The sequence below is a fragment of the Pantherophis guttatus genome, chromosome 1 (genome assembly GCF_059756535.1).
Source record: "Pantherophis guttatus breed Tessera chromosome 1, ASM5975653v1, whole genome shotgun sequence".
Lineage (NCBI taxonomy): Eukaryota > Metazoa > Chordata > Lepidosauria > Squamata > Colubridae > Pantherophis > Pantherophis guttatus.
Genome location: NC_142063.1, coordinates 60,384,661 through 60,410,836, shown reverse-complemented (window position 1 = coordinate 60,410,836; position 26,176 = coordinate 60,384,661). Strand labels below are relative to the sequence as shown.

General features: G+C 37.5%; 1 long non-coding RNA gene across 1 annotated transcript in view; it reads right to left on the bottom strand.

Annotated features, from left to right (window-relative positions):
* Window positions 1-356: 356 nt before the first annotated feature.
* The window catches only part of LOC117665745 (uncharacterized), a 49,290-nt gene continuing 23,470 nt past the window's right edge, over window positions 357-26,176 (bottom strand). The window contains exon 4 of the long non-coding RNA XR_015729211.1: window positions 357-967. This is a non-coding gene — a long non-coding RNA (uncharacterized LOC117665745). The remainder of the gene's footprint in view (window positions 968-26,176) is intronic.

The window sequence follows — 26,176 nt, the reverse complement described above, 5'->3', positions numbered from 1 at the left end:
CCTCTGGGTCATATTGATTCATGATGGGGGTGACTCTTCATGCTTTCATGCACCAGACTTTCTTGGGCCTTCTTCAGATTCTGCTACCTATATTACATCTACTTTACATTGTAAAGAATGAGTTCTATTACTGCATTATGATCGGTCAGCATAAAATCAGGCTACAGAGTGTAACCTCAATTTATTGGACCTCAGTACAATGGGATTTGCATATAGGGGACCAAATTCCCATATCACTTTGCATGAAATGTTTAATGCTGTTTTTATTTGTTGCTATCATCACACAAATGATGCAAGTTATATCTTTTGCACCAATCTGCATCCTTTGCATAATAATATCATTACAAAAAATATATAAATATAAAATATTTTTATATTTTATTGACATTGGTGAAAAACAGGGACTGGCTTCTCAGTTTATTAGCATGAGATTTCACTGTACCTAGATAAGGCAGCATATTTGGAAGAGCAGAAGAATAGAACATAGGATAAAGGTCAAGGTCATGATTTCTATGGCTTTTTTCTTACACACACAAACACCAAACGTGGAAATCTAGGGAGAAACTGGGAAATAGAATCCATACTTTCTCTTTTAAATGAATAAACAAAATGTTTTTAAGGCAAGGTTTCCCTATATTCTTTTAAGTGTCTAATTCTTGTAAGTGCTTCTAACATTGCCATAACTCATCGATAATATTATACCATTGAAATTGGGGTATGAAGCAATTCCATCTTTTTCCTTCCTTCCAATATATCATCTGCAGCATGGGAGAAAAGTTGTTCTGGGTTAGGGAATATATTTTGCAATCACAAGACTTCCCGGACATGTGAATTTATGGTTGTGGGGAAAAAATGGTTAGACTGGTTCAAATTGTTTGACAAGTTTAACAGAGTTGTTTTGAGATCTGTGAATGGGAGGCTTTTCCTTGTTCTCCTCTCTTTTCCAGAAAGAATGTAGTAACTGCATCTGGGAAGAAACAAAAAGAGAGAGAATTACCTGAATAAAAGACAAATTATGCTTTTGTCCTATAGTCAAAAAGAGAGAATAAAAGAGGAGCTTGTGCCTAACTGAACATCAGCCTGGGTGGTCTTTGTGAGAAAACCTATAACCAAATGAATTGCCTTGGAGATCAGATGCAGAACAGAAATCAGTTGGGGTAATACTGAAGTTTTCCTCATATATTCATCCCGTATATGTGTAAAAAAAAAAAACTTTTATCACAAAATACCAATAAGATGCCTCTTCCCCTCCTCCCCTCATAAAGTTCCAAAATACTAGAAACCCCCTCATTAGAAATGAGGTTCTGACAGGTTTTGGAGAACCGGTAGTGGAAATTTTGAGAAGTTCGGAGAACCAGCAAATACCACTTCTGTCTGGCCCCAGAGTGGGGTGGGAATGGGGATTTTGCAGTATCCTTCCCCTGGAGTGGAGTGGGAATGGAGATTTTGCAGTATCCTTCCCCTGCCATACCCACCAAGCCACACCCACAGAACCAGTAGTAAAAAAATTTGGATTTCACCATTGATATATAGATATAGATAGATAGATAGAGATGATAGAGATAGAGATAGATAGAGATAGAGATATATGCGCGCACACACAAGAAACACACAGTTAAATAACAATAAAGAACAATAAAATATGAGTAAACCATTACATCTCCAAAATAAAGGGAAATAAAAATGGAAGCTCAAACTGTAAAATTATTGATCTGAAAGAAATAGTCATTTGGTTGGAGAAAAAAGTTGAGATGACACTAATTGCAGAAATATAATGACTTTGTAATGTGTTCCTATGGCTAATTTTACTCATGCCTACCATCCCTGTCCTAATATTCCTTTTTATTTACATTTATTTATTTACATTTTATTTACATTATTCAAATTATGTTTATACTTTTACCTGTTATCTTATATATGCTTGGCAAATAAACTTATGATTATGATTATGATATTACTGAAAAGCTGATTTTAACTCGTTATTCAAATATACTCAAACTGATATTTTAGGCTCCATGAAGACACTAAAGGCTAAACTAGAAATAATATGGGATCTGCATGCAGTTTTTGATAGCTGTAGGGAAACTTCAGAAGTTTCATCAAGGTAGAGAGTGGATGGGTAAAGGGAGTTTCATTCTTTTGCCCCAACTGTGTTCCTAAAACACATCCCATTTCTGAAGTTGTCAGGTGTGCTTGCAACAGGGCTTTTCCATGGATGCCAAATCTGAAAGATTACTTTTTAAGGAAAGAGTTAATTTTCTGTGATTGCTTAGGCATTTTAGGTTATGTATTAGACCTGTACAAATCATTCAATGAGGCACTTTGCTTGCCAGCAAAGTAGAATTCCCCTGCATGTGGGATCATATATGTGAGATGGGTGTCTATATGAATCAAACAAACAAATAATTTAATTAATCCTGTCATTAAAGTGGCTTTCCCAGTAGAAATGCCTCCTGTACATACCAGTAGTGGGTTTCAAATTTTTTTACTACCGGTTCTGTGGGTGTGGCTTGGTGGGTGTGGCATGGCTTGGTGGGTGTGGTTTGATGGGCATGGCAGGGGAAGGATACTGTAAAATCTCCATTCCCACCCTACTCCAGGGGAAGGATACTGTAAAATCTCTATTCCCACCCCACTCCAGGGGAAGGATACTGCAAAATCCCCCTTTCCTCCTGATCAGCTGGGAATTGGGAGGCAGAGAATAGATGGGAGTGGGGCCAGTCAGAATTTTTACTACCGGTTCTCCAGACTACTCAAAATTTCTGCTACCGGTTCTCCAGAACTTCTCCAAAACCTGCTGAAACTCACCTCTGGTACATACCCAGAAGAGCTTGAGAGACCCTGAAAGCAGTGGCCCTGAATTTTCACATATTTACAGCTCCTTCAAAGCTTTGAGGAATGGATCTGTAAGTTCTCTTTGAATGATTTGCCCAGCCCTACTTTTAAATAACAATTACAATAAAATGCACGTATGCAGTTCGAGAAGAACATGTTATTTAGTTTTAGGTTGCTGGTTCAGAAAATTAGATCACTGCTTCATAACAGATTGGGCAAAGCATTATAATCATTAATTCATAACCAATTGAAATAGCATTACAAGAACTAAAATGTTGGGGAAAGTATGACCAAAACAGAATGACCAAAATTTGACCCTAGAGAAGAATGCCTATATGTACAGGAACAAGCAAGTTAAAGAGATAAGAAAATCAACTCAGAAACAGCAAAAAGAAGATATGAAAGTTAACCATCATGCAGCAAGTCAAGTTTGACTCAGCAATATAACAGGTCAGTGAAAGGACAGCCAAGGTGACGCATGATGGAAAAACATGAGCAAAGGATAAAAAAAAAGACTGCACAGGTTAGTGGTTGGAAGACTCTCTATTCATGCATGCAAGCAGCATCTACAAAGTGCTTTTACCTTTCCCAATCCCCATGTGTCACCTGGCCAGGGTGCAGCAGGGCAAGTAAGGAGAGGGGTAGGGGTTTATATAATGCTTAAGCAACTGTACAGTAATTAATAAATCTTTTGTAGGTTAACAGAGACTCTCCATATGCTGTGCGTTCCCTTGAGCATTTCATTACGGCATAAGATCTTGAAGTTCAACTGCATAATACTGGTATTAATTGGAAGAGGAAGTTTAGATTATAAACTCATAAGCACTTGTGCCACCTTTGATAAACAGGCCTTGAAGAGTTCTGTATTTTTTTTGTATGTAGTTCTGGTTTCTGGATAAGCCTGGTTAATGAAATACATTATATCCAGATCATGTAATGTTCCTATGTACCTTACAATATGAATTCACATTTTTCATGTTCATCACCCTATATTTTCTCAAATGGGAAAATAAAAATATACCTAGAGATATATTGTGTTTCTTTTGTTGTTATTGTTGACTACCTGTATAATAATATTAAAAAATTAAATGTAAGTGTAATTATGTTTAAATTAAGAAAACAATGGCCTTCAGAAGTGATTGGATTCCAATTCCATTGTTCCTCATCATTAGTCATATTGGACTGAGGAGCATTGAAGTTCAATAGGTGAGGCCAGTTGCCCTTCCTTGTAGGAAAAAGTCTGGGGGGGCAGATTTTCCAGGGCTGCAAAAGCTTATATTTACTGTACATCTCTTATATTCTGCAGTTTGTTGCACAGTGAGATCTACAGAATTAGATCTTTATCAGTTATGATGCCAAATGTCTAGATGAAAAACTTCCAAGCGTAAGGAGAAGAGCTACAGTATGTGTGATGATTGTTAGAACTACTTTCTGTAAGGAGAGATTAAAGCATTTGGGAAAGTATAAACTTAACAAGAGAAGATTGATTAGAGGTATGGTAGCAGTTATCAAATACCTAAAGGAATTAACACACAGGGAGCTCAAGTTTTTTATCATTCCACAGTGCAGGAAACAAAATAATCTACAGGACAGTTGAACTGATAAGGTGGTTCCATTCCTATTAATTTAGTTTTAGTTTCTTTTACAGTTTTTTTAATGCTTTAATATTTGTTAGTGATAATGATTTTAGATATTTATTGCTTCACTTTTGTTGTACAATGCCCAGAGTCTTGTGAGGTGGGCAGCTATATAAATTAGATAAAATAAATAAGTAAAACTCAATAGTGAAGCCTCCCAATTATCTAGAAACGAGATAGGACTTTCCAACTTTATCATTCTCAAATCCCAAATCTTCCAAGATGTATAAAGCAATATTTGCAAACAGTTTGTCTCACAATAAGTTGCATACAATAGGTCTTGATACCAAGGCACCCATTGAATCTTTTATTTCATTTAATGAAATGAAAGATTTCAGCCACTGGAAGGAAATAGAGTGCCCATGCCTTTGATCAAGAACCTGAATAGTGCCTAGAGTTTAAAAAGTTCACCCTTTGCTCTATATCTTTCCCAATATTAGAGTTTATATTTTTAGATACAGATAAACAGAGTTGGAAGGGACCTTGTAGGTCATCTAGTTCAATCCCCCACCCAAGTAGGAAACCCTACACCATTTCTGACAGATGGTAGTCCAGTCTCTTCTTGAAAGCCTCCAGTGATGAACCTCCCACAATGTCTGAAGGCAAGCCATTCCATTGGTTGATTGTTCTCACTGTCAGAAAATTTCTCCTTATTTCTAGGTTGAATCTCTCCTTGATTAGTTTCCATTCATTATTAAGTGGTTTCTTGCCTAACCTGTCTCACCATATTTAGCTAATATCTTTATCAGACCATCTAAAGGTTATGAAATATCATGCAGGTTTATGAATCTCCAAGAACAACTCATTGGGCAAATTAAGCTCAGAGAGATCTCCATTCAGGCAGGTATAGATGGAATGTAGGAATGTCTGCAAATATAAAACTAGAACCTATGGTGGTATCCATTCATCTGTATTTCCCTTCCTTCCCCACATACAACATGCTGTTTTGTTAGGCATTAAGCAAGATGTTACATAGAAGTCATGATTAATATTTTGATTTTGATTGCTTTTATTAAAAGCAGCCATTAGAACCACAGTAAAGTGCAAAAGAAAAGCATGAGTCAATTCTGGTTATCTTTTTATTTTCTTACCTCTTGCTCAAAAATGAACCCTTTCCTTTTACATATTGTAGGAAAAATATATCAAATCTCATTATCTTCTCTTGCTGAGAGAAAATCTAAATATGGGAAAGATTTTGATGCTTGGAGAGGTGAGTTAAGCCACCTTTCTCCTGCTATTCTTTCATTCAAATTAACAACTTTCTATGCCTTCTTTTCAAATTAAAAAACGTGAGATTATCCATTTGCCTGCTATGTAATTTTAGTGTTTGGTCCTGAGAGGATAAAACAAATCTTAATTTTAACCACATGCAATAAAGGATAGCATCAAAAGGGAAGAAAATTCAATGTTAATGGAAATAACCATTAATCCCTAAAGATTTGCTCTGGACATTTATAATTACAGATACTCTAGATGTGACACAATTTATAGGAATAATAGAAGAATTTATAAATAATTTCAAGTGCTTGCTAAACATTATGTTGGAATAATTCCTATTTAAGGTTAAAATAAATATACATTCTTTTACTGATTAAAACTGTGACTGTATACATTTACAAGGATTTCTAAGGCCCTGGGTATATATATATATATATATATATATTTATTCTATGCTCTGCATTTTGACTTATTTTCCGGGATACCTTGTGAAATGGATGTAACTTATTCTGGTCTATTTTTTCCAGCATATGATAGTATGCAAATGTACTTTTCACTCCTATCTAGTATTATTATGAGCACAGATGGTGCTGTTATCAGTAGTCATTTTCCTAACAGCTCCAATCTATACAATGTCAGTGGCAATGCTTCTGTAGTTGCTGTCGTTAATATTTAGATTATGACAAAGGAAAGTGCAATAGTCCATTGTTGTAAAAATTAAGATGCCTGATGAGCTGCATGGTGTTATATTATTGCTCAAATATCAATCCTGCATGTTGACTTTTCTGAGGCTCTTTCATAGGATACTGTTCTTTCTTCCCAGTTCCTCCAAACCAACTTAAAAGTGGGAGTGCAATTATCTTCACCACTTCAGTCCTCAGAAAGCAAGAACAGGCTGGGGATTTCATGAACCAACAGCATTCCTCTCCAAGTGCATTCCTCTCCAATAAGACAGTGCAAAATCATCACCAAAACAGTGTCCTATCCAAGCTAAGGCAGGTCCTGTACCAGCAAATATCACATCCCGCTGCCACCATACACATTCCATACAAATAGTAAATAAAATGACTTAAGCGTTTGCAAAAGATATCAAGCTATTAAAAGCTTCCAGACAACGCATGTCCCACTGGGTCATCATTTCAAATATAACTTTATCTGAACAGGGAAACAGAATCATCATATTTGGACAAAAGAACAGTGAGATCAGCATTGGGGTTTCTGACTGTCTGCTGGTTTCCCCATTAAGTTTCCTTGTGGAAAGCTGGCAGGAATCATTTTTAAAAATTAATTCCTTCCTCCCTCCCTCCCTCCTTCCCTCCCTCCTTCCCTCCCTCCTTTATTCATTGATTCCTCCATCTCTTTCTTCTATCCTTCCTTGCTTTCTTCTCTCTGTCCCTCCCTCCCTCCCTTCCTTCCTTCCTCACTAAGGGTATGAGAGAGATACTATGTGGGTTGGGAAGTGTGTGGTTATGCATCAGAAATGCCACAGAAATCAGGGAGGTGCACAGGTAGGCAATGTAGGTTAGATAGGCTATCTGGGGATGTGCAAGAGAAGTTTCCTTCATCCCAGTAGGAATAAACCTTAGTAAAAGGCAATTAAAAAAAATATACAAGTGTTTGCTCTGAAGGGGCAAATCTATGACACCATCAAACTGTCTTCCTCTTTAAGGGCTTGTAAATAGATGCAATCTCAGCTGAAACCCAAGAGCTGGGAGGCTGATTGAGGCATACATTCCTGCCAATGAGAAATGACATTGCCCATATGCCCTTCATTTGTAGTGTTGTACTGTTGTAAATGAACTGACTGGCTGCTCCCCATCCCCCACCTAATTCGGGATATACTGCAGCTAAGTTAGAATTTAATCAACTCAGCAGCCCAACATAAATGGTAACATGGAAACTCACAGCTTCAGAACCATTTTAAGATCCACTTGGAAATGCCCTGAGCTGATTCTATTAGTCAGTGGTGAAATCCACTTACCTTTGCTATCGGTTCGGGAATATGCATGCCTCTTCTGTGCATCCACAGAGCCTTCGGAGCATGCACAGAGGGCATAAAAGGGGACGTAATGACATCCTGGTGGGTGGACAGAGCCTCCCACCGCCGACACTACCAGTTTGCGCAAGCCAGATAGATCCAGCCGGATTTCACCGCTGCTATTAGTTGGATACACACAAATGTCTCCAAATTTAACTGGGATCAGTTTTACAGAGAGACCTTATGATTGTTATTATCATGATCTGGGTCTCATAACATTTTGTGCAAAGCAGTAAGTTGGTCCCAGAGAAATTCAGAGTTTGGTTCATACAATATTGAGCAACATATGGAACTTCCTCCCTTCTGCCTTGAACCCTGTCCTGCAATTTGAAGAAGTGCACAGCTATTATCCCCTTCTGATCAGGCAGGCTGTAAAATAGCAGGAATGTTATTTTACTGAAAGAAAAACACAGATGAATATTTACCACCTTTGTGTTGAAGAAAATAAATGAATTTAACAGCTTTTTCTCCTGATTTCCACACCAGCCCTTCCACTTCATACACATTTGCACACACAGAGAGAGAAACACAAACACACTTGATTCATCTGTTTTTTAGCTTTTAATCACAAATCTTTGCTGGGTCTATGGGATGAGAGATATGCTACTGTATAAACCAGTGCTTCTCAACCTTAGCAACTTTAAAAAGTGTGTGCTTCAGCTCCCAGAATTCCCCAGCCAGCATGATTAAAGTTGATGAGAAACACTGTTATTAATTGTACTATATAATATTTCCTAGGGAAGAGGAATAAGCCACTGAGTGATCACAGAAGACTATGGGAGATAGAAACAATAATAAAAATAAGTACTGAGTTGTGGCAAAAGTAAATGAACCCTAATCAAAGAAGTGAATGGTCCAACTTTCACAGAGGGACTGTTCTTCAGAAAGAGAAAAGCATTTCTGAAGATTTTCAATGATGTCACAAAATCTGACTGACAAGAAACCAAGTGTTTTTCCAGCATTGAAAGAAAAGGGAGAGGGAAATGTTCACAGGGGTGAGACACAGCTTGTTCTTTGCTCTAATCCAGGGGTGTCAAACTCAATTTCATTGAGGGCCGCATCAGGGTTGTGTTTGACCTTGGTGAGGGCATGGCCAAGAGGGGCGTGGCCATCTCAATATCACTCATGTTGGAGGCACATGTGGTGGGCCAGGCCTGGGGGGATCCATTTTCTCCAGCGGAGGAAGGCAAGACCAGGGAGAGCTCCATTTTTGACTGCGACGGCCTCCTGCCAGCAAACACGGAGCTCTGTTTTTGCTGGCAGAGGCACCATGAGCTGGTCTTTCACTGTTTCCAGGGTGGCCCAGTGGGCCAGATCTAAGCAACCTTGAGTTTGACACCGCTGCTCTAATCTATTGGGCGGTGAGAGGAAAAAGGAGTATAGATTGGATCATGATGTTCACTGTTTCAAGGTTGATGGAAATGAAGACGATTGAGGGTTAGTTTCAAACTGTTGTGTGGTGGTGTGGAAATGCAGATAATGTGCAAAAGGAAAAAGTTTTAAAAGATGTTTGGGGGATTGCTTGTTAGAAGTTATTTTAGCTGTAAACTGTTTATTTTTTGCACAATTTTGCTCCATAATTCTTGTTCATATTGATTATCAGGTACCACCTTGAGATGGTGTTCTTTTCATCCTTAAGTACTGTCTGTAATTAAACACCAGTTACAAGATATAATATATACTTCCTTACACATGCAGGTAAAATCACATGGGTTGCTATAGGCATTTGAATTAAGGCCAAAGGACAGCGAAAAAGAAAAAGTGTTACTTCAGGAAAATAACTGCAAAGATGATCAAGAAAACTAATAATAATCAAGCATTAACATTCTGCACATGCTTAAGAAAATTAAAATTGGCATATGTTGTTGACTGGTGATTAGCTATACTAAATCAGGGGATTTTTATACCAAACTAGAGCCTATTGGGCCCAAGACCAATTGAAAATACATCCTATTCCCTTATTTTACATAAGATAAATTGATGACTCCCATCTATACTACAGAGAGTGAGAGGGTAGTCCAAATCAGCTGGCACCATACCCAACAGTCATCCTTCCATAACTGAAAGGAGTTCTGTGTTTCTCCTCGCAAGGAAGTTTCATGGACATAGATGATAAATATGCAGATCTTTTTCCAACATATTTCAAAGATACCTGGGGCTATAATCCATTCACACTTTATTTCAAAACATGGAAGAAAACATGATTCATACATTTAGGATCTTTAGCAATAATGAAAGATCTCCTGCATTTAATTTGTGTTTGCTAATCATACTGATGACTCAATAATTGAAATGGCAGTTTTGGACAATGAACATACATAAAATAGTTTTAAGCACCCTTCCAGAATACAGGTAATCCACATTAAGTGACCGCTATTGGGAATGGCAACTCAATCATTAACTAAAGTGGCAGTTAAGCAAAACCACCATACCTGTACTTATGATCTTCCTTCAGCTTTCCTTTGCTTTACAGACTTGCAAGCATCATAAATGTGATCATTGTTTACAAAGTTATTTTTTCATCACTATCATAACTGTGATTGGTTGCTCTACAAGGTAATCGCTAAATGAAGGCTCTCTATATTGCCAGGTTTTTCTCTTTATACAAGTTTTGCAGATCATACTTAACCTGACATTTGGATGGATCTTTTCTGGCTTGTAAATGCAAGGAGCAGTCTTGAAATTACTTTTTCAGCCTCTGTCATAACTTTGAATGGTCGCTAAACAGGGTGGATTAAGTGAAGTTTTTATGTACATTGTAGCAAAGCTGGTAATAAATTCTTTTAGCTTTGGGATTCTGCCAACACTGAAAAATCAGACGAACCTAAAGATGATTCCAAACTGCTAAAGAGGCCTCATGTACAAATATATCTGGTCTGTCTAGCATTTCTATTACATAGCACATCATCATAGCACATCACCATCTATAGTGAGCAAAACTGTTAAGAGAGCTATAATTTGTGAATGATAACCACCTCTGGTCTGTGAGTTTCAAGGTTCACTTCAACTCTCATCTAAAATGACCTTATTGACAGAATTTTATGGAAGATCCAGGTAGCAAAATGATCCACTTGTAACACTTCCAGGTTTTCATTCTACATTTTTCAAGCATATAAGCACATGCATGCCTGAAGGATGAAACAAATAACTTTCTTCTTCTGAAGCACTTCTTGTCTACAATCCTACAGGTAAGTTTTTATGTCAGTGACTCCAATTTAATTAAATGATGTTTGCTTGCATGTAGCAATGTACTGGAAAAGAGCATCTCACGTTTTATAGCTCCAATTGACTGTAACTTAAGTCAATTGATGTAGCAAGTTTAAGAAAAAGAAAAAAAACAAGATAATTAACTTAGAACATTACAAACCAATTGCATATCACTTATAGTAATATCTGTATTCTGTAGCCAGGATTTACTTAGAGTTTGGTGGCAGCAAATTTGTCCAAAGGGGTAATTGAGAAACTGAGGTCATGAGTAATAGAATTACAATGCTGGAAGCGAATCTAGTCCAGTCCACTATTCCATTCATGAAAGTCTCTGGTAAATTACATTCCAGTCTTTGGAATGTAATTCAAGACCTCTGATGGAAAAGCCACCATTTTATGTGGCAGCCTGTGCCACTGGCTACAGCTCACAGAGTCAGGAAGTTCTTCATCTCTAACATGAATCTCATTCCTTCTCATTTTGGTCCCGCCCTTTGGAGCAATAGAGAATAAGTGTGACAACACTTTAGATCACAGGTGTCAAACTTGCAGCGTCATGTTGCCGTCACATGACATTTCACTATGTTTTTTCCCTTTGCAGAGCTGGGATGGGCGTGGCCTGCATGTGACGCATCCGGCCGCCAGTTTGACCCTCCTGCTTAAGATGATTGAAAACACCCCTCAGTCATCTTTTTTGTAGACTAAGCATATCCAGATCTTTCAACCATTACTCCTATAGTTTAGTTTCCAACCTTTTACCAGTCCAATTTGTCACTGTCCTTTTGAATGGTGGTACTCCGAATTGGCAAAGTGCTCCTAATGGGGTCTGATTAGGGCAAAATAAAACAGAACAATTGTTCCTTGTGGTCTGGACTCTTTACTTCCCAATATTACATTTGCTCTTTTAACAAATGGCAATCCATTGCTGGCTCTTTCGTTGAGCAAGAGGATTGATTTAATTGCCCTTAAATGTTTTTTAGAAATGCCAGGGTGGCAGCATTGTTCCAATGTTAACAAAATTATATTAACTTCACAATTTCAGGATTTTGTATCTTCATACATGACCTCTTGGAAATTTTTCTTCTGAGTAAAAAATTTGCATCTCATTTTTATGTTTTCATTGGTGTCAAGACCTTGGATTAAAAACAATACTAGCACAGTACTAATTTACTCCATGGTCTCCTGTGTCTTCCTTTGCTACTCTCCTTGAAAAACTGGCATAGCTGCAGGACTGTTTACTCCATGCCTTATTTCTCCTTTATCTTTGATGTCCCAAGATGTCAACAGCAGTGAATTTATTATTGATTTTATAAGTACTTTTACTGTAACATGTCAGTCAAGATTACCTTCAAGCTCAAAGAAGCTCAGGCGCTGAGCTGGATTTGCACGCAATGTGGCTCTTTGGTTCTCAGACTCTTTAGCCGAGCCAATGCTTTATTTATAAGGATGACATGTGCTGTGAAAGCAGGGACAGCCTCCAGCTAGCTCTGTGTCTTGTATACACAACATCAGTGCCCTGTGTATAAATTTGGCTTGAAAAAGTAAGTGGATCAGAAAGATGTATCATTTGCTGGTATGTAAACAGACAGATGAGTTTATAGATTGCATTAAACCCCAGTGGCAGTTAGTAGTGGGAAAAGAGGCGCACTTGCGGAGACTCTCCAACCCCCTCTTTCTTCTTGGTCCTCTTCCTGTCTGCTCCTTTCATGCCACTTTAACCATGATTTGTAATATATCCCTACCATATGGCCATCTTTTCTCTGGTTGTGACTTCTGTGCAGGGAAACCACATGGAAACTGCCTGCATTCCTTCACCTGTAGGGCAACGGCAGGTCCAATTGGCCAAGGCTTCTCTGCGATTGCACACGTGGCAGAAATAGCCATGTGCACAGCCACAGTCTAAATACAGTCTCTATACTGATTGCCAGCACGGAAGTGAGAGCCATGCAGGAAATGTGACATTTTGGTCTCTGGCTTTCTCAGCCTTGAATGTTATACTTTCCAAGGAAATATCATATTGAGCTAACATTCAGAAACTTGGCTAGTATCTAACCATTCATAAATGAAGCTGTTGTTTGATTTAAAGAAATACTAAATAATAAAGCCTCATATCCTAAACTAGGCCAGCTATGGAAATAAAATGTTATCCACCCATCCCTGAGTCTGCAGAAAAGTATCCTAGCATGACATTTGCTCCCCTCAGTGCTCATCCCTATTACCCTGCCCTTTGTCTCCATCACCAGCAAGTGGAAAAAAAACACCCCCCCTTCTTCATAGCACACAATAAGAACAGTGTGGGTATGCTAGGACAACACAACCAAGTATTTCTAGATCTCTTGTGCTCCTGCTCCCACACCCCCATTCTATAACAACACAAGCTGAATAGTTTTTTTTTTTAAAAGCCAAGTAGGAACCATGAAGAGAATTAAATCTTTTGAAGTGTTGCCTTGACCCCATTGTTTCACTGATCACTATTCTAGCTTTGCGCAAAACTGGCAAGAGCAATAAAGAAAGAATTCGTAATAATCTCAGCAGGATCATGGGATTATCAAGCACTATGGCACAAATCCACTCAACCCCTCACACTGCAGCAGGCCCTACGCCTGACCTCATTATACCTCATTCAGAAATAACTTGCAAGTCTCTTTTGGATCAAGTTTGGCTATGGAGGTTGACAAAGCTCATATTCATGTGGTTTTGTTGATGTTTAAAACAATTATGCTCAGTTATTACAGAGCAATAGCAGAGAAAGTGCTGATCAGGGATGAAAGGAAAGGGGAGAACATCAACTGATATACCTCTGATCATTCCCACTGCTGATTTCCTGACCTCAACTTCAAAATCAAAGCATACAATGGGTGGCAAAGCATACAATGACAGATTTTACATACCTTGAGGCCAGGGGTGGGTTCTACTTATCTTTACTACCCATTCGCAGTGGGAGAGCGCACATTTCTGTGCATGTGCAGAATGCGCAGATCACCCATAATAACGTCGTGGCAGGTGGGTGGGTGGAGCCTCCCACCAGTTTTACTACCGGTTCTATAGAACCAGACAGAACTGGGAGCAACCCACCACTGCTTGAGGCTGCCCCTGGATAGCATTAAAATTAGGGAGGAAAACCTTACTTTAATACCAGAACAACTAAAGACAATTTAAGTTGAAGGCAAGGCTACAAATTGTTGCATTGGTACAGCTTTAGTACGGACTCTTCTGTTAGGATAAACTTAGCCAAAAAGGCTACTTTCTCCTCTCCTCCTTCTCTCTTTTGAAGTTTTCATCAATGAACCTCCTTTTTGCTCTTGTTATTGTATTATTAACAATTAATCATAATGTCTGAACTATTGGGATAGTAAGTATCTGAACATATTGACAGGAATAATTTGATAAATACAAACAAGAACCCCTATTGGACTGAGAAAAGGCAGTGGACTGTTAAAAATTTACTACAGTTTAATTATTTCCAATGATATATGAAAATAGAAGGGGCTTTCATATATGACAGCTTTTCCATAATCAGCCTTAGCATGCTCTCTGGAGAATTCTAGAATATTGAACAATGGATGCCAACTGATTTCACCATCTTCATGTATGATTATTTAATGTACAAGCTTTTTGTGGCTCCACTAAGCAGCTGTGCTCTTGGCCAAGCCCCGGTTTTCCTTCTTGTAATATGTGATTTCTCCAAGCCTGGCAGTTGCCTGGAGCTTCTGCCTCTGTTTCAGCTGCGACTTCAAACCATTTACATCTCTGGAGCACAGCAGAAATAATTTATGAATAGTTGTGTTTTTAAAACCTAGGTTATAGTGCTATATTTAAAAAAAAATAGATTAATAGACAATTATAATTATTTTAATGTAGTTAAGGGGTTTTTTCCCCCTGGTTTAAAGTAAGTTGCACTCAAGTAGGAAGAAAAAAGACTGACGTTTATAATAAAAGAAAAGGATGAGAAAATTGCATTAGTTAAAATTTCTATTCTTTTATATTCATCTGCTTAGCAAAAATAAACCTGACTGGTGTGTATATCCTGGGAGCCATGGTTCAGTGTATGGTTTCTCAAACTTTTTAGCATCATGCCACATTTTTTCAGTATTCATTAACTCTTTCACCTTTCCACCCAAACATCTGTTAAACCTGTTTTCTATTTTGTACATGTATAAAAATATGCATAAGGTATATGTCATCTTAATGAATTGTTCCAATCAGACAGCCTAGCCCTTGATTCTCCTACTGTACAATCATGTAATCTTCCCAGTACTTCCTCCCCTCCATTCCTTCAACCTGCCACCTCCAATTATCTTTGTTTGAAATTTATTGTATTTGTTATGTGGATAACTTTTCTTTAAACATTCATGTCTTCGTGGTGCCTCTTGTAATCTTTTTTTCACACCTATCCTGTTTAGTGAATCTCTTGTTTACTGTCATAAATATTATGTGCATTATGAAAAATACATTATTGGCTTTTTAGTTGTTGCAAATAAATGAAGTACATGATTTAGAATGAGTCTACAATATAATTTTTATCTTGTTTGCTTACTATAAGTCCTTTATCTCTCTCACTCAATGAGAGAGATAAAGAAAGGATTTACAACATGCAGCTGAAAAAAGAACTTTTTCACCATGCAGCTAAAAAAAGAACTTCACTTGCATTTGCAATAGTTTGAATTATTGAATTCAGCTTTGCTGCACTTTCTGAACCACTGTTAAACAAGCTAAGTACATTTCAAAGCATGGATCACAAAGATTTCAAGTTTGACTGAAACATGAAGCCATAGTTTCAGTTTTGTACATAATAAGCTACCTTTGTCTTTATTGCAAAGCTGCTTCACAGAGAATAAATTTCCGAATACATAACTAAATAAAACCAACCCTGAAACCTTCTGCATGTCATGTGTATCAGTTACATGTTTGCATTTCAGAAAGTACAACATACAATCTCATGCAGATCTGCATATGAAGGAATCACATTAAGATATTGTGGCGTGTTTTCACTGAATACATTTTATGCAAAGGAATTTATCTATTTGTTTTTAAATAATTTGTGGCTATTTTCAATTCATTCACCCTGGTAATAGAATAATCACCCAATGAAATGGTAGCTCATTCTTTAATACAATAATTTACTCATTGGATTTATATCCTGCTGAAATAGCTCCTTTCTATCTAAAGTAATATAGCCTTCAGTCAGAAAAGAAGTTCTGATTTCAGTTTCTTTATTGATTCAATTGATGTGGAAAAGAGCAATAAATTCAAAGCAGAGGCAAAACTCTGGGGAATTAGGATGCAGTTCTTCCTCTAAGAGGCATTATTTATTTTATAAATCCCTTGGAAGGCTTCTGATTAAGGTTATGTGTGAAACAAATGATTGTATTCTTGAACAACAATTAAACATTTGAGTGGCTGCATTTGCAGATGATATGGCAACTGAGCAACCATGTTTAATGCAAGTTTGCTCTTTTGTTTCATAATTGGAGCATTTTACAAATCATCTGATACTCCAAACACGTCTGATATGAAGAGTCTACTTTTTTTTTTAGAGTCAAACAGCAATAGATTAAGTCAGATATTATTAAATGTAGGTCTGCTCCTGTCAGATATAAAGCACATGATAGAATATTAGGGATATGCCATGGTACTCAATATTTCCCTATAACTAATTCTGTTCCTGACACATTTTTTCAGTTGTAGTTTTGTTCCAGAATCCAGTTGGATAAAATAGTAGTAGGAAATAGTACTTTAAACTGTTTTACATATGATGAACATTAGGTCCAGTCTTAAAGACTTATATATTGTTTTTGTGTAAAGAGAAGAACCCCTGTGAAAATATTTTCGGGGGGGTTTTCCACCACCCCCAACTGCAATTCTCTGTAATGCTCACTAAGGAGAGTCTACATTTCAGTCATGAATACATTTTTACTGAAAAAAATTCTAATTCCATCTAATCACATTATATATACCTTCTTTCTCTTCAAAATAAAAACAGTGCAATTTTAATACTTGTGTTTGTCTTGCTACATTAGAGATGTGTAGCCAGATTGAAATTGGATTAGTGTAACTGTTACAAATTTTAGAAAAATCACTTTTGACCACAGATAGTCACAGCAATTCAAAGAACACAGCTGAGGTATTTAAACAGACAAGCGTAATAGGCCACTTATGACAGGAATTCTGTTAAAATATGAGCAGAGAAAATATTTATCTCCTTTATATCATATATAAAGCCCCTTTCAAAACTATCTTCTAATGATCTGATTAAACTTTCCCTGTCTTTGCCAATTTGTTTCCTGTAAATAAATTAAGGCTATTCTCCTGAATATAATTTAATATGTACTAAATTTAAGAATATATAAATATGTATTAAAGTAAATATAGCATCATTAAATTGAGTTTGAAGGGGATATTTGGCCATCAAGTCCAATCCCCTATTTTGTGCAGAAATCTATAGCCCAGCCACTGCTTAAAATATTTCAAGTGAAAGGGAGCTGATCACCTTGTGAGGTAATTTGTTCCTTTGCTGAACTGCTCGTAGTATTCATTTGGAATGTGCCCTCCTATAATTTCAATTCACTGCTCTGCCCTTTGGAACAAAAGATGATGGGTTTTGACTTTCTTCTTGTTAGCACAATATTCTTTTACTCCCCAAGATTAGTATTTACCATGGATTCTGGGGAAGAAAAGTTTCTTCCTCCAGTTTTAAAACCATTCTCATCCAGTATGTTCTTATTTGCATTATATATAAGTTGCTATCCCCTCCTAACTATGAAAGCACATTTTTTGTATCCTGAATATTAAATAGTATTAAAACAACCAACTATTTTATAATGAAAAGGAGGACACGTGTATATGTGCCATGTCGTGTTTTGGTAAGAAGTAAACAAAGCCACTTGCGCATGGCGCACTCTCTCAAAACAATTATCCTGTGCGGAGCGCATTTGTCTCATAATCGCATCTCATAGCACTGTACTGAGCTTTGATGAATCGTCATATCAAATACAAATACGTCACATCACACACAACAGATCGGATCGGCATCTATTGAATACAGAGATTTACAGATTAATCTTCAAATATCAAAAAGGAGGACATGTAGGAGGACACTTTTCGAGAGAGGACAGAACTTACAAAAGAAGGACTGTCCTCCCTAAAGAAGGATGATTGGTCACCTTAATAGTATTTTCTTTTGATGTTCTGCCTGGAAATTCTCCAATTCCAGTCCACCTCAATTCACTGATGCCTAAGATGTCAATGTGTAGTCAATTCATTTCATCTTTCATTGTATTGAGCTTTCCCATGTTCACGCTTCTGATGTTCCATGTTCTCACTCTAATGCTGTCACTGCAATGTCAGATTTTATTGGCAACTGAATGGCAACTCCAGCAACTAAAACATCCTGAAGGTTTTATTTTAGTATTAAGTTAAAACCATTAGTATTCCAAAAGATATTCAACTGTACCTCAGTAGCATGTTGAATTCCATGAGAGGGACATAATCCAGCAGGGTTTTTTTTTAATCCATGTGGTTTTCTTGTTAAAATACAGAATATCTCCCATGAAATGAGATGATGTCTTTGCCATTGTCACTAAAATGACAATGACAATGTCATTGTCACATGGACAATGACCTCCAGCATCTTCCTATTCACTGCTGCCCAATGTATATGTCTGCTTGCTTTAGATGGGCAGCTGGGATGACCTTCAAATTTTGGGTGACCATATTGGGTTTATATACTCCTGGCATTCTTTGCTCATCCCTCCCAGCAACAATACCACCTCTGCCATGATAAGGCAGCACAAAAGGACAAAAGGAGTACAATCCCCACCCACCCCCCGTTATTTTTAACTTACTACTTAATTCAGTATAAAATATTTGCCAATATTTGCTCCTTATGTTGGGGAAAAGCTGCAGATTAGCAGTATGGCATATGTACGCCGAATTTAAAACTCTCAGCAAAATGGAATGCTTTTTCTTGAAGTTTTGTAGTTCCAGGATCAAATATGCTAGATAGCACTAGGCAAAATATAGTCATATTCAATATAAGCAGTTTCATGTCAATAAGTCATCAGTTTACTTGCATGTCCCTTTTCCATAAACCAAGGCCAGACTCTGGTGCTATTGTTGTTGACATCATCATCATCACCATCATCATTCAAATAAGAGTCTCCAAAAAATTTCCTTACATCCTGGTTAACATCACACCTATGGATACACAAATATTGTTCAACCAGTCAAAGTGACCTTCCTTCCTTTTGCTTCAGATTGAAAGGCCAGCATTAAACTAGCAGGTGTTTTTTTTTTTCCTTTCATTCAACCATGTCTGAGTCTCAAAGACTGCCTGGACAAGTCCCTGAAGTTTTCTTGGCAAGGTGGTTTGCCATTGCCTCCTTCCTAGGGCTGAGAGAAAGCGACTGGCCCAAGAGCATTCAGCCTAAGGCAGGACTAGAATTCACAGTCTCCCAGTTTCTAGTTTCTAGTCTGATGCTTTAACTATTACATAAAAATAGCAGTGGCAGCAGTAGTTTCACTTACCTTCACTACTGGTTCGGAATTGGGAGTGCACATGTTTGCGTGCTCCCTTCGTTCGTGCAGCACTTCTGCGCATGCACGGAGCGTCCGTGATGACATCTGGGGAGGTGGGCAGAGCCTCCTGCTGCCGCCACTACCAATTCACCCAAACTGGGGCGAACCTGTAGAAACCCACCACTGAGTGGCAGCCATAAAATCCTTTGGTATCCCAACTGCCCAGTCCCACCATAGCCGTATTTTATTATAATTCCATTGAAACCACAATTGGATAGATACTTATCTGGAAGTACACCTGGATGAATTCAGTGGTGCGTACTTTTGAATGGATGCACATAGGCTTGCAGATAGGACACATATGTTGTGCTCCAAATGTGTAACTTTTGGAAACTAAATAGCCTGGAAGGCCACCCTTCCCACTTCCCCCTCCATCCTAGGACTCTATCAGTCCTAGGAGCATTGGTGTAAACATTGGGGGGGGGGGGAAATAGTGATACTGTCTGCATTATACTTTTGGCAATGCACGGGAAATTGGAACACTCCCAGCTACAATGCATTCTCTCTTAATATCGGTTTGGGCATAGCTGCTGGATTCCAAACAACATGATGCAAGACAGAAACAGCAACCTCTGCAGGCTGTTTATACCAAGCTCTCAACATAACTCTACTGTGCTCCATATTTTGGAATAGATGCTTTGCTTTGAAGGCCTATAGCTAAGTGTCAGTAGGGAAAAGGCCCCTCTTTGAAAGCCCTCATTCATGGATGTTGTGTAGAATTAAAGTCAATCTTTCATATAATGATAAGTACTATAATCAAAAGGATTTGTACTAATTCCATGCATGTTGTGAATATTTGATTTTTTTTTAATTCTTGAAGGGATTCCCCTCCCCATTTGCTTTACAAAAATTTGGATTCCTACCAAAGCCTAATGACTCTACTTTATAATAATCTTTTCTAAGGAGCTAAACTTGAAAACTGAAAGGAGGAGGGAAAATCCTGCTAATTTATTTTAGAAAAAAGGTGTCATAATTTGAGTGAAAAACAGCAAGCAGAAGGATAAGAAGTTAAGAAAAGGCTCAGGCATACAGTAATGTGCTTTGTACCTAGAGGCTGTGAGAGAAGCTTCAATATGTTTTAATGTTCTCACAATCGTCTATTTTCACTTTGATAATAGGTGCCAGTGTAACTGATGTGTAAATCTGAACATTCAGCCCAGATTTCATATCTTAATAAGCTATACCATATGTTAGTTCTGTGTATAAAATTGGGAAAGTATAAATGTTGCTCTACTTTTAAACAGAAACCAAACTTTGTTTTTCAAAATGGCGAGATATGCAGAATCTGCTTCTATCTGGAGTAAATTTTCATTAATGTGAACTGACAAGCAGGAAGTAATGCTGAACCTGATAAGCAGTATGACAATCAGGAATGACTAGGCTGGTTTTCTTGTAATTTTTGAGGAACTTCAAATGGTGATGGTGGTGGTGGGGAAATGCTACAAAGGAAATGTGTGCATTGGTTACTGGAATGGTTGTGTATATATTTCGTTGGCATTTAACTCATGCTTTAATATGTCTTTTGTTCTGCAGAAGCTGTATTACAGGATCGTTATGTAAACTCATTGTCTGTTATGACCTCTAATATAAGTTAGCTAATAAGGCAAAAGGGTCAAACGATCTTCTTGTGTGGAATATACTTTTAAGGATTACATGCTGCTTCTCAGGTGTGAACAGATTTAAGCAGCTGTTAATTGAAGGGATTTGCCCTCTGAAAATAAGAAACTGACAGGCAGGCCAAAAAAATGCAAGAAATCCCAAGTTCCAGGTTACTGCTCTACTTGAGACACCGTGGCAATAAGTAGCTTAAATTAGGCACGAAATAGTGCTCAGTTCTCACCTCTAAATGGATGGGCAGATTAAAGCAAGTGCCCATTGTGTTTTCTTGTGTTGGTTCCCAAAGTGTAGCATTAGTAAAATTAATTGGCCAACTCTAATTCATTCAATAAGCCAGGAGCAAAAAGAAAGATCTCTAATTTCAGTTTGATTAACCCTAGTTGAACATACTTAGTACATGTTTCTTGACATGATTGCTTCCTTTTTGCTTTTCAACAGGATTTTGGAACTATCTTAAAACCTGTTGCTTGGATTAGCATAAAGAAGATTATTACATTTTCTGCCACATTACTAATAGCTCTTTCTAGGCTCTGTACGAAAGAGCAACAATTCCAGATATTTGGGAAGGAAACATTTTACTTGCACTGATTTCTTGCCTGAGAATAGTCACATTTATAAATAATCTGTATCAGAAGAGGTTCAAGAGGAACACAAGTGTCTTGAGAGCCTTGAACTTTGATTCCAGTCTTGCCTTTAATACCATAGCCTATAATACTTCACTAAACTGGCTCTGAAATTGTATATTGGAGACATGTTGAAATGGTGTCTGTGAACTGTTCATCTTGCACATATGGCATTTGAGCTGTGGGATCTCACAAAAGCTCATTTTATCCTCCATATTTTTTCATATTCTATAAATAGCTATTGCATGAGGTTATTAGAAGATTTCAAATAAAATGTGCTTCCATTTCTTATTGCCATCTGAGACGTGAAGCTTTGCAGATGGTAAGTCAGTATCTCAATGTAGTAATAGAAGAGTTGCAGGTAAACTGAAACTGAATTCCAACAATCCAGAGACCATATGAAAAGGCAGTTCTCATGAGTGGAAATTGATTATTGCAATCAGTTCTATGTAGAGGCTATATAGAACCGCTTTCATTCACTTTTGTCACTGGAAGCGCACATAATCTCAGAGCCTCAGATATGTTATAACCATCCCTGGGCATTGCTCCCTGGGCAATGGTAACAATTACCATTGTTAAACGATATGTATGTCCTGTTTTATATATTAATAATGATATTTTTCTTTGTTCATATGTTGCCATTCTGGTGGTATTCAAAGCTACTGTATATACACGCCCAAAAAAACTACAAAAGTTCAGCTTTTAGACTGCCAAATAAGCCTATATTTTGTTTTGTTTATGAAGACTGTATCTACTTCACAGCTATTCAAGTTTGCCGGTATGCCAGACACCCCCTGTAGATACTTCCTGGTATGCGCTAATCAATTAGCCCTCTTACTTCTGCACATTGTCTATTCCCTTTTCTAATTTCCAAGTATCCAAAATATTTTTTTACTGCTTCTAACTGATCCAATTTCTATGGGTTATTTTTTTAAAAAAGCTACGTCTGGCAGCTTTCGGTTTTCAGTCCTACAAACCTACACAATTAGTTTTTCTTTGAATTCAGACTGTATTTGTATACATAAATACTCTGAATCCAAAACAAATTGTTTAGGGTGTCTATGAAGTATGCTGGGAATCTTGGCTTCTTGCTTCTGCGCTTTTTCAATCTGTTGGCTACAACAAAATGTCTTGTGACTTCAAGTTCTGATTCAACTTGACTTTGAAATAATACAAAAGAGCTGTCAGATCAGAAGATTCTGTTAGAAAGTAGAATAAGTTCATCTGGTTGTATTTTGTATCTGGCTTTGGACCCACCCCTCTACTAGAAGAATGAAATATTCTAGGAAATATTAAAAAGGCAGAATATTATACCTCCCTGGATGAGAAAAGGAGAAACATGCTCTTGGAAAGCAGCTCCCACCTTTGTTAATAGCCCCAGAAAGACTGGGCCATCCTATCTACAAGACAAAAAGCCTTCAGCTCCAGGGTGGTAGGACTAGCCCTCATTCAAAATCAAAACTAGGACAAAGCCATTAAGCCATAATAGGAATTGCCTAATACCCTTTCAGAACTCAACCCTCTTCATTACAACATCACCTAGCAAGATTCAACCGAGCCTGGGACACAGACAGCCCATAAGGTTAGCTGAACCCCTGCATAGCCCCCTGGGAATCTGATAACCAATTGGATACATTTCTTGCAAGGCCCAAGGGAGGGTATAAATATATCTTGCTCTCCACTCCATGTGGACTTCTACCCAGAATCACACGTGCTTGGTGGTTCTGCTTCACCATTAAACCATCCTTCCAAGCAGCCTCCATGTTTCCAATGTCTTTCATGCCACTTGGAACTGAACCCAGATGGACATTTCTTCAAACATGGTCTATCTTGCAAGGCTGACATCAAGCTTTTAAGTCTGAAAGTATATTCCCCTGGTCCTCTTTACAGCCCAAGAAACTAGGGATTGTCCCTTTTGAGCCGCTAACTCACCTGCATTCCTTCTGCAGACTAAATTGCCTTTTATCTGACTGTTCCTCTGGCTACAACTCTTTGCCCTGTCTCCCAAGGTCATTGCCCCATCGCATTACAGTTGCAAACAAAAATAGAGATGCTAAAGAAGCATGTTTCAGGAGAGTGTATGTTAGGAAAGAACATGAACAAAAATGTATTTATTGCATACCCAAATACAAGATTTTAATCTATAGACTGAAACAGAAATGGTGTGAAATAGATGAATGATGGAAATAGTGCTAAAGTGTCATTGTTCCCTGTTGTCTGTCTTCTTAATGCAAGGGTGAGTAACTTGTGAACTATATAAAAGCTCTAGCATAATTTTCACAGTCCCCAGAGTCCCCCAAGATCTTGTCCATGAAATACGGCAACAAATAGCAACTTGGGATGTTATGTTTTCTTTTTATTTACTAATCAAATGAGCGCCAAAATTATTATCTTAAGACCCGCTACTTCTCTGACATTGCATACTATCCCAACACTCTTATACTTCTTGGCCATTTAAAAATAATAATAATAAAACATAATGCCTTCCTGTAAAAATAATTGCCTGCCTGTTTTTTTGAAAGAAGTCACTCATGTGGGTTATACAAAAGATAGGATTTTATACAGGTAGCTCCTAATGATCTGGTCCATATAGAGCACAGATGTCAAACTCAATCGCGTCATGTGTCATATCATGATATATCATGACATTTTTTTTGCCTTTGCAGAGTCGGGGTTGTGTGGCCTGTGCATGATGCATCCGGCCCATGGGCCACCAGTTTGACAGGCCTGATATAGACTAAAACATTATGGATAACATTATTTATTTATTAACAATATTTATAAACTGCCTCAATCTAGCCAATTTGGGGCAATAAGTTCATTTTATTTAAGTAAAAAAAATCCATCAAATGACTCAGGGTTAATGTGTTATTCATGCCACCAATGTTGCCATTTTCCATCAATTCAATATCCTAAAAGTGTTTTTTTTCCAAGAGGCAACTGGACTTTCTGGTTTTTCTTTGAAGACGTTTCACTCTTATCCAAGAAGCTTCTTCAGCTCAGAGCTGAAGAAGCTTCTTGGATGAGAAATGAAACAGCTTCAAAGAAAAACCAGGAAGTCAAGTTGCCTCTTGAAAAAGCACCTTTGGGACAAGCATGATCTGAATGACTAAGAACCTCCATAGTATCAATTCAAAAATAAGTTGTGATTGTGTTCCTTTCTCAGTTTCAATATAGCAAAATCCTACATCTTGGACTGCTCTAAGAATTGTACTTGGACTAACATCCTATGCCCACTTACCAGTTTAAATAGTTTGAATTGCCCCAAAGTATCTCTTGGGAAGAAAATTACATTATCTGGATCTATCTTGGCATTTTTTTCAGAAGTATTTGCCATTGCCTACTTCCAATATGCTTTTTTTTTTTTTAAACTTTCCAGTCTAGCCCAAAATTCTGGAACTCCCTGAAAGTCTCCTATCCAACTTCTAACCAGCTTGTGAGATCAGTTATGGTCAGGTAGGTGTTGCTACCTACTGACAATTTTGTTATTCAACTGCAGGCCCATATTTGCTTTCAAAACCTGCTGTAGAAGATTTAAGAGTTCTCTGAAATTGCATACATGAGTGCAGGTTGAAAGAAAAGACATGATTCCACTGTAAGGACAGAAATATTCATTATTACAAAACTTTGGAAGAAATTAGCATTTTAAGGGCTATTTTCTATAGAAATGACAATCTCAGCAAAAGTGGATTGCCAAGGAGTGTACAAAATATTTTATGCAAGAAAACACAAGAATGACATGGGGCAAGATATTTTGCATTTCTGTTTTAAACAATATTGTGTTGGGGAAATGTATACTCCTATGGTTAAGGAAACTGTTACAGTTTTCTCTGTTCCATAGAGCAAGCACTGATTCAACTGACACAGTAAAATTTGGACTTTTAAAAAAATTGCCAGAAAAAAAAGTTGGCTGAACTTCTCTTTCTAAAAATAGGAATCCATTCAAGCCTGAAGATATAATTTTTGCTTTAGAAAGATGACCTTGAAACTAATTATAAGTCATGCATAAACCTCTGGTTTGACAAAGCTGTTTGAAGTATATAAAGGGTATAGAAGCATATAGACGGTATAGTTTTCGTCCTGTTTACAGGAAATTTTTAATGGAAGATTCATATAAGTTTGCAAGAATATTAACAACAGATTTCATAGAATGAATACTGCAGGAAATCCATCCAAATTTTGGCTATCACAATTTGAAGTGATTCTGCATGGGGGAAAAAGGGAGAGCTGTTTGTTGACGACAGAAATGGAGAGAAAATAATCCAGGAGCATACACAGAGCTAACTGGTCCCCTGATAGATGTTTCCTCCTCCCACATTTACTTATTTGCAGATTTAGGAACACTAACACCTTCCCTCCTCAATATTCTCTTGCCCAATTCTCTGGCATCCGAAAAGTGTAAAGTTTGTTCTGCCACCATCTACAAT